The following is a 10,127-nucleotide window of genomic DNA, read 5'->3' as shown; positions in this document are numbered from 1 at the left end:
CATGGAGGACATTAGAAGAAGGAAGGGAAAAATGGGGGGGGAATTGGAGGGAGAGATGAACCATGAGAGACTATGGACTCTGAGAAACAAACAGGGTTTTAGAGGGGAGGGGGGAGGGGGGGATTGGTTAGCCCGGTGATGGGTATTAAGGAGGGCACGTACTGCATGGAGCACTGGGTGTTATATGAAAACAATGAATCATGGATCACCACATCAAAAACCAATGATGTATGATGACTAACATAACAAAATTAAAAAAAATAAAGACTTTAAGCCTATGCAAAATAAAATGAAACATGGTTTATTTATAAGATGTTCTGTCAGATGCATTCCTAGACATCATAGAGGATGCATTAAGAAATGATGTTTCCTTATATCACTGAAAAGGAATGTACTGCTTAGCAACTGGGTGAAACATAAAAATTCTCAATTTGTGAATATTCATCAGCAATTAATATATGCGGTCAAGAACAGTATGCCATGCTTAAAAACTTTTTTATTTATTTATTTATTTATTTATTTATTTATTTATTTATTTGAGAGAGAGAGTGAGAGAGAGCACAAGCTGGGGGAGAGGCAGAAGGAGAGAGAGAAGCAGACTTCTTGCTGAGCAGGGAGCCCAGTGCAATGTGGGGCTCAATCCCAGGGCTCTGGGATCATGACCTGAGCCAAAGGCGGATGCTTAACTGACTGAGCCACCCAGGCACCCCCAAAACTTGTTCATTTTCTTAACGTGCCACATCCAAAGTAGATGTATTCTTGCTCAGGTAGATTGAGATGAGTTTAGTGTAAAAGGTTGGGATTATGCAGAGGAGGCGAATCTCAGCTTAATGGGGACAGCAAAGAGTAGAGTAGGGAAGAGAGGAAGGCTATCTACTCCTCACCTTGTGTCTTCCTACCTAGTTCTCATGGTAATAGCTATAGCCCTTCTGTTTTGATGCTACTAGTAATAGGAGGTATCAGGCCTCTTCTCTTCCCAATGTTAACAGCTCCACTGATCTGGTCAAATTGGAAACAAACCAAAGACTCCGAAGTGAATCACCCTAGTTCCATTCACCATACGTCAGTGTGTCTTCCCTGAACTTTATTTATTTATTTTTTTAAAAGATTTTATTTATTTATTTGACAGAGAGAGACACAGCGACAGAGGGAACACAAGCAGGGGGAGTGGGGGAGGGAGAAGCAGGCTTCCTGCGGAGCAGGGAGCCCGATGCGGGGCTCGATCCCAGGACTCTGGGATCATGGCCTGAGCCGGAGGCAGACGCTTAACGACTGAGCCACCCAGGCACCTCTTCCCTGAACTTTAAAAGGATGAATTTTAGGGCGCCTGGGTGGCTCAGTTGGTTAAGCGACTGCCTTCGGCTCAGGTCATGATCCTGGAGTCCCTGGATCGAGTCCCTGGATCGAGTCCCGCATCGGGCTCCCTGCTCCGCGGGGAGTCTGCTTCTCCCTCTGACCCTCCCTCCTCTCATGTGCTCTCTCTATCTCATTCTCTCTCTCAAATAAATAATAAAATAAAATCTTTAAAAAAAAAATAAATAAAAGGATGAATTCTATTTATCATTATCATTATCAAGCCAGATTACCCCAAAATTCTAGCATTGCCTCTCATTATTTACCAATGGCCAGGAATTCTGAACCATTGAACTGATTCCCAGTATGTGCCTGTACTTTTCTTTATGCTGTTCCTTGTGTACACCATCCTTCCCAATCTAAACCTATCAGACTATCAAGTTATACTCCAAAATTCATATTTATGTATATTACTGCAACCTCCCCTAAAAACTGGGTAAACCGCTATATATTGACCATTGTCACCAAAACGATAGACATTTCTTTGGCAGCCACCTTACCAAAACTAAGTATAGTCATTTATATCCATACTATAATACAATTGTATTGCACACATACATGGCCTTGATCTAAGTTGATCTACATCATAATTCCTGTGTATCTTCTGTATAAAAAAGAACAAGGAAAATGTCTGTAATTATTTGTATTTCATTATTAATTATGTTTATAAAACATTTTACAAACATTTTTAACTCACACTTCCAAAGTAGATTTACTATGGTACCCAAAGTTATTTTATAGCATGCCATTAATAGTACATAGTAACACATTTAGAAGGTTATTATTTTGTTTTACAATATGATTTGTACACTCAAATTGAGCTTCAATGCTCAATGGGCTGATAAAATAGCAATTCCTCACAGCATTAAGCATAAACATTATGAATGGAATGGGTTTAATCGTTACTGTTCTTTCATGCAAGTCCAAAACATAAAAACAATCTTATGATGTTGGGGCTATTTACAGTACATTAAGGATCAGGTTAATTTTAAAGATTAAAGAGGGTATAGAAAGAAGAAAAAAGTTATTGCCTATTTCTTAGAATTTCTATTCTCTGCTGATTGTAACAACTAGTAAAGTTTAGAAAAATCCATTTTGTAAGCTCTAATATTATCTGTACTAATAAAAAAGTAAACAGTACGAAAAATGCTTTCCAAAAGGCTTTCAGCTTATATACCTTTAGGATACTCACATTGTGAGGGGAGGGGGGAAGAGAGGGAGAGGAAAAGTGAGAAGCCTGGAGGGAGGCTAAAGTAGAAATTGTGATTTCAACATAATGGCAGGTCATTTGAATGGCATGGACATCTAACTCTGGATTTTAAGTTATCTGTAGAATTGTGATGTAAACCCCATTCATCTCGCAAAACTTTAAAACACAAAGGCTTTGTGTGAGTATTTCTCCCTCGGTAGGAATCAGAAAGTGATGCCAAATTTCGTGGCTCAGAACAGGGATGGGGTTTCTTAAGAAGGGGCCATCCATAATCTTAACCAATTAATTCAGAGGAAGTCAAAGCTTGGAGCTGTAGGTAACCATGAGAAGACAAACCCTTTGACATATCACAGACACCTTGGATATTGAATAGAATGTGGAGAGGATGTTTTACCCAATCTTACTGTTAGAGTCAAGGTGATGGTGCTGACATCTGCAGTTCATGTAGATTAATACCTGCTTTCACATACGAAAATAATGATATCTTGGGAATTCAATGAAGATGTGATGTTCTGTCCCTTTCTTATAGTCATTCTCATAGGTTTCATATTCTAACTCCAGTGATTCTTTGGTGTGTAAGACATGTATTCTCTTATTCACCCACTTGCCACTTGCCTTAGCTGGGAACGGGCAAAGATTAGTAGTCCTGGGAGCTACTCTTTTTTTTTTTAATTTAAATTTTAGGTAGTTAACATACAGTGCAATATTGGTTTCTGGAGTAGAATTCAGTGATTCATCACTTACATAGAACACCCACAGACATATAGGCACTCACCATCTAACTAAGCCTTAACACTCTTGCTGGAAAAAGACACTAGAGTTTAGAGTTGAGAAAGGAGAATTCAAATTTAAGAATAGCATTAAATTATATTGTTGTAATTAAGTATTTTGAAAATCAATGAAAGTAGAGAATGACAAATCAGAGAAGATCTTCAAAAGATGCTTTATGAGAGCACTTCTTCATGTTTGGAAGGAGACCAGAGCTATGGAGTGTAAAGTTGCAAATTTCTCCCTAGAGCTCTTTCTTTTTGACCATTTCTATTTTTTAAAATTAATAAAATCACAAAAGTGTGAAAAAATTTAAAACCATGCAGAAATATGTAGAATAAAGAATGAAAGTGCTCCTTCATCTGTCCCCTTTCCTCCAAGAACACTTTTCTCCCTGGAAGTACCCATTGTTAACACTTTGGTCTATTTCCTCTCAAACCTCTTCTGTATATTCCTGAATATACTCACACACTCATACCTATCCCTAAATTGTGGCAAGTGTGTAAAGAAACAAAAGAGATTTTAAATATATTTTTAAGATTAAATTTCCTTATATATTTAGATAGTTCTGTGATGTAGGTATGGGATCAGGGGGTAGATGATATCAACATGACATTACCGATAATGCCAGCCTTGATCACCTGGCTAAGGTGGGGTCTGCACCAGGTTTCTCCACCATCAAGTCACTATTTTCTCTTTCCCTGCTCAATTTTTGGAAGTCATTAAGTCCAGCGTACACCTAAAGGGAGGAAGATTAGGCTCCATATCGTGGAGGTGAAAATATCTACATTTATTATTTGGAATTCTGTAAGAAAGATTTTCCCTTTTCTTCCATGTATTTATTTTTTCAATCATTTACTCATGTCAGTATGAACTCATGGATATTTAACTTGCACTTTGAGTTATAATACAGTACTATAGTTATTTATTTTGTTACTCAGATTCAAATGCTTTTACACTCACTCACTTATTTAGTCACTCACATACTCCAGAGGCATATGTGAAAGAGGAGCAAGCATAATAGGATTCTATTTATGTTTTGGGCTTCTTACTCATTCCTCTCTCACTGAGTCACTGGTTTTTAATGTCAGCCTTCTGATGAAATGAGAGTCAGGTGGATGATGAGCAGTATATGAAGCACAGTCTAAGCTCAGGGGAGGTGGAATTGGGGTAAGTGGTTGAAGCTCTATCTGCACCTCACCAGCCCACACAAAACACCTATTACAGATGATATCAGTGATTTTTTGACTCTTCAGTATTGTTCATTCCTGATCAAAAGTCCCAGAAACAATTTAACCGCGTTCCTGGAATAAACTGGGACTAGTTTATCAAAGCTTCCTCTCTCAGGGGCTGGACCCAAGTAACCAGTGAGCTAAATGATTTTACCAGTTTGTATGAAAATGAAAAATAAGTTGAATTGACTAAAAAAGAATCTGCAAGTTTTAGTAAAAAATACCACGTTTCTTTAATTAGATTAATTATAATTTCTATTATAAAAGATTTATTTATTTATTTATTTATTTATTTATTTATTTATTTATTTGACAGAGCACAAGCAGGGGGAATGGCAGGCAGAGCAGGCAGAGGGAGAAGCAGGCTCCTGGCCAAGCAAGGAGCCTGATGCGGACTCAATCCCAGGACCCCAGGATCATGACCTGAGGGGAAGGCAGGTGCTTAGCCGACTGAGCCACCCAGTCGTCCCTATTGTAAAAGAATTTTGGAAAAGAAGCAAATTTTATCATTTGATCATTTCAGGCAGAACCCAGGTTACAAACAGCAGGGATTTATTTATTTACTGACTATTAAATCTTCTCTAAAATGATTCCAGAGAGCAAGCAGATAAGAGATACAGATAAAGAGATAACACATTTTATTAAGAAAACTTAAAATTCGAGGTGCTTGGCTGGCTCAGTCGGTAGACCATGCGAATCTTTTTTTTTTTTTTTTTTAAAGATTTTATTTATTCATTTGAGAGAGAAAGAGAACACAGGCAGGTGGAGCAGCAGAGGGAGAGGGAGAAGCAGGCTCCCCACTGAGCAGAAAGCCCAATGTGGGCCTCCATCCCAGGACCCTGGGATAATGACCCGAGCCAAAGGCAAATGCTTAACTGACTGAGCCACGCAGGCACCTGACCATGAAAATCTTGATCTTGGGGTTGTGAGTTCAAGCCCCACGTTAGGCATAGAGATTACTTTTTTTTTTAAATAAGCATTTGTCTTTAATTTCTCTTTGTTTTTAAGAAATAAATGGCAAAATATATACACTGTGGAGTCTGAATCCCCAATCACAGAGTGTGAATAATGGTCCGGTTGCGGAGCTCCTGAAAATACTCCTTGGTGTGGGTGATGGCCGCCTTTGGTGCCTCACGCGGAGGTGGGGGGGGGCCTTCCACCAACTTCACAAAACAATAGCAAAAAACCTTCTCCATGATCCCAAAGCGACCTCTGCCATGGTATTGCACGCATTTCAGGTACTGGCCTCGCCCTGAGGTCGACTCAGCTATATATAAATTGGATCTGAATTCCACATTGTTGTCTCTCACTGCCATATCTTGTGCTTCTAAGAGAATCTCTTTAATTATTTGGGCCCCCTTTTTGTCCCTGAATTCCAGTTGAGCCAAAGCCTGGTCAATGGACATTCCTCGTAGCAATTTTGCCAAATACCACATCTTATCTTTGCTGTATTTTATTTGCCTTTGACAATGGTAGATTTCTGCTGGTGTCTGAGGTTCTCCAGGCAATTGTGGAGGATAAACAATTTTATTCTTCTTTTCCTATCTTTGAGAAATGTCGGGAGACCCACTCGTGTGGATATGTGATTGGGGTAAAACATTATGAGATGAAAGAAGCCCTAAGGCCAGCTTCCCCTTCAGATTCTGTATCCATAATGCACCCATATGTTCCAGTATTGCTGCTGCCATCTTTCTCCCTCCCTCTAGGCATAGAGATTACTTAATAAGAAAAATTAAAAAGAAAACAAAATTCAAGTTTGCCCTCTTTATTTATGTTTTAGGGAACAGCTTTTTTTTTTTTTTTTCTTGGAGTTCCTTCCTTCTGGAAATCTAAGCAGACTTCTAGGACTACAGGACCTAGTCCTCTTAAAGACAGTTGCTGTCAAAACCAATAATGGTAACCCACTGTTGCCATCAATCATCTTAATGGCCCCTTTGCTTTGGGATGTGGGCAGGCAAATATCTTCCTGGTCATTAGTTCATGTTATCACTTCATTGGCCTGGTTTTGCTTCTCTCTCTCTTTTTTTTTTTTTACCTTTAAATAACTCTTTTTATTGTGAAATGTAACACACTAAAAGTGTATAGAAATACGCTTTTTATAAATTTCAAAACAACCAAACCAAAAGTATATGCTATTAATAAATACATGTAAGCATAATATAATTACATCCAAAGGAAAGCAAGGCAACAATGAACTCAAGTTTCGAGGTGAGAGGCAGGGGGATAGGATTGCTTCTCTCTTTCTTGAAAGTGACAGTGAAGTTTTATTATTCTGCTTTTACAGTGATGTAAAAGAGCTCTTGCAGGAGGCAACCGCTCTCACACCCTTCTCTTTCATCCTTGTAACACGTACTATTGCAATGCAGGCCAGAGCTGTGGTATTTACATAGAGTGGGTGGGGAAATAAGGTGCGGCAGACATTGTCCGGAGTGTGAACAGGGTGGTACCACCAATGTGCTCAGTGCACCAGGCTTACACATTGAGAGACATCACCTTCTGCAGCACTGTCAGTTCAGCTCCGGCCCAGATCTCCTAACTCTGCAAGAATAGAGGGTAAGCATAGAGAGGCATGGTTTTTCATCAAGGTCAAGAACTTTAAATCTAGGCAAATCTGGATTCTAATAATAGTAATAGTTCATACTTTTAAAGGGCTTTTAATATGCCAGGCATTGTTCTAAGTGCTTTAGGTACTAACTTATTTGAACCTTACAACCTCCCAGTAAGGTATGCATTATTAGTATCCCTTCCTTACAGAGGCCCACTGAAGCACAGAGAGGTAAAGGAACTTGCTGAAGGTCACCCAGGTAGTGTGCTGTGGAATTCAAGATTTGAACCCAGATAGCTTGGCTCCTGATTCTGTGCTTTTATCCATTATTAAACACTTCCACATACTAGGCATGTAGCCTCCCTTGGGTAAGTTATTGAATGTCACTGAGTCTCATGTTCTCATTCTTATAGTACTTATCTCAGAATTGGTGGGAGGAAAATGCCTAGCACAATACCTAGCACGGTTTTCTCTCAAGAACCAGGCGGGTTCTTGTCAGCTCATTCTACACTGTGGGCCTGGGTGGAGGACTTGGGTATTTATTTAAGGATTAATTAAGAGAGATAGCGGAGCTTTATAGTTAGTTTTTCTTGTCTCCTACTTCAGAATATAAGATAATAGGTATAACTCTTAGCCCACATTCTCACGGACCCATACTTAAAAAGTAATGATTTCAGGGCGCCTGGGTGGCTCAGTTGGTTAAGCGACTGCCTTCGGCTCAGGTCATGATCCTGGAGTCCCAGGATCGAGTCCCGCATCGGGCTCCCTGCTCGGCAGGGAGTCTGCTTCTCCCTCTGACCCTCCTCCCTCTCATGCTCTCTGTCTCTCATTCTCTCTCTCTCAAATAAATAAATAAAATCTTTAAAAAAAAAAAAAAAGTAATGATTTCAGAAGATGACTAATTTCAGCCACTTTTGTCTTGAGTAACACCAATTTCACTTCAATTTGGATGTATTGTTGAACTAATTCCCCAAAGGAGTTCATGATGAATATTATAGGAATTTATAAATTACATATTGGGCACTACTCTAAAAGCACTTTTCTGGAAGCAGAAATCTACCCAAACTATGGTAGTTGGAATAGAGATCAAAGAATTGCTTTCTTTTGCCATTTACAAACAGTTCCTGTATTATGACTCCATTTATATGAAATGTCCAGTATAAGTGAATCCGGCAAGACCAAAAGTAGGTAAGTATAGCCAGAGCCTGGGGAAAGGGTGGGAGTGACTGATAGTGGGCGTGTGGTTTTCTTTTGGGCTAACAAAAATGTTGTGGCATTAGATAATGGTGATGATTGCACAATTCTCTGCATGGGCAAATTTTACAGTATGTGAATATCTCAAAAATGCTGTTATAAAACAAAACTGTTCAGGGCGCCTGGCTGGCTCAGTCAGTAAAGTAAGTGACTCTTAATCTTAGGATCCTGATTTCAAGCCCCACGTTGGGTGTGGAGCCTACTTAAAAAACAAACAAAGCAAAACAAAACTGCTCATCTGAATGTTGTCTCTTGTGCCATCAGTGGTGTCCAGAGGGAGGAAGGCACGGGCCAGGAGGATATTTTACAGGTGTCTGCTGCTCATTTTAGCAGTGATGGATGGATATTACCCCAGGCAGCACTATAGGATGTAGGACTATTACTACATTTTTCAGGTCGAGTAACCATGAGAGGCTATTTGGGATGACCAAATTCTCTATAGGTACCCTGAACCAAATCCCTATCCTATTGCTACCCTAAGCAGGGGTCTAATCACCCCAAGCTATTGTGAAAGTGACCAGATATGCCCAAACCTCTTGGCATACTATGATTTACATGATGCATATCACATAGCAGGTAATAAATCTTTGATGAATGAGTAAATGAGCGATTGAGACTCCCCAAGGATCCTCTGGGTTGGAGTAAACTTTCTGAACCCAAATAGTGCTTTTTAATTTTTTTTTACACCCTGGACAGCTGCTCAGTAACCCCAAATATGTTGATGCAACATTTTTATAGTGATAATTCAAATGCAATGAATTGTGTTAATATTAAATTTTTAAAAAGCTTTTAGAATACAAAAGTAATGCCCTTCCCTGCCCCCTCCTCACCACACGGCATTACTTAGTTTTTTAAATTAAGGAGGTTGGGGGGAGGGGGGCGCGGCATGGTGGGGGGAGCGAGGAGGAGGGGGTTTGTATGCTCTTAAGTTTTCTCTAGAACAATAGTGACACCCTGTGGCAAATTCTTGTAATAGACTATTTTAAATCGAGTGGGTATAGATTTCCTACTTGAGGGCCAGAAGTACTATTAACCAAATTAATCAGACTTCAGATTAAATGAGAATTTATTGAGTGCCTACTATGCACAGGAACTATGCTAGATATTATTTATTTATTATTTTATATGTCTCCCAGATGACCAGGTACTAAACTAATTATACCTATGTCATAAAGCAGCAGTGGCATTCAGAGTACCTAAAATTGTATGCAAAATGTGTTTATGTGTGTTTATAGAGAAATGGGCCCTTAGCTTCCACAACACTTGACACTGCTACCTTAGAGCATGTTTCTTTCTTTTTTTTTTTCAAGGTTTTATTTATTTATTTGAGAGAAAGAGAGAGTGAGCCAGGGGAAAGACACAAGCAGGTGTGTGTGTGTGGGGGCGGGGTGTGGAGAGGGAGAGAGAGAGAAGCAGGCTCCCCGCTGAGCAGGGAGCACACTGTGGGGATTGATCCCAGAACCCTGGGATCATGACCTGAGCGGCAGGCAGACGCTTAACCGACTGAGCCACCCAGGCACTCTAGAGTACATTCTTATCAATACTGTTGTGATAACCTTTGGACCAATTTCATCAATCTCTTTTTCTCTGGAAGTTGCCATTTCTTTTGGCAAACATGTTCACCCTAGGTTAAAAAAAAAACTTTCAAGAAAAAAGGAAAGAAAGGCAAAGAAAACAAAAAGGCAAGAAGAATAGAGTTAGATAGCGTTACAACATTGCATAATGGAATGTGTATTGGAGTATATCAGTCTCAAATCCATTACTT

General features: G+C 39.5%; 1 pseudogene; it reads right to left on the bottom strand.

Moving 5' to 3' along the window:
- Positions 1-5,523: 5,523 nt before the first annotated feature.
- LOC118522756 (large ribosomal subunit protein uL22m pseudogene) lies at positions 5,524-6,246 on the bottom strand (annotated as a pseudogene).
- Positions 6,247-10,127: the final 3,881 nt, after the last annotated feature.

The sequence above is a fragment of the Halichoerus grypus genome, chromosome 4 (genome assembly GCF_964656455.1).
Source record: "Halichoerus grypus chromosome 4, mHalGry1.hap1.1, whole genome shotgun sequence".
NCBI classification, from domain to species: Eukaryota; Metazoa; Chordata; class Mammalia; order Carnivora; family Phocidae; genus Halichoerus; species Halichoerus grypus.
This window is presented reverse-complemented; position numbering and strand designations above follow the sequence as displayed.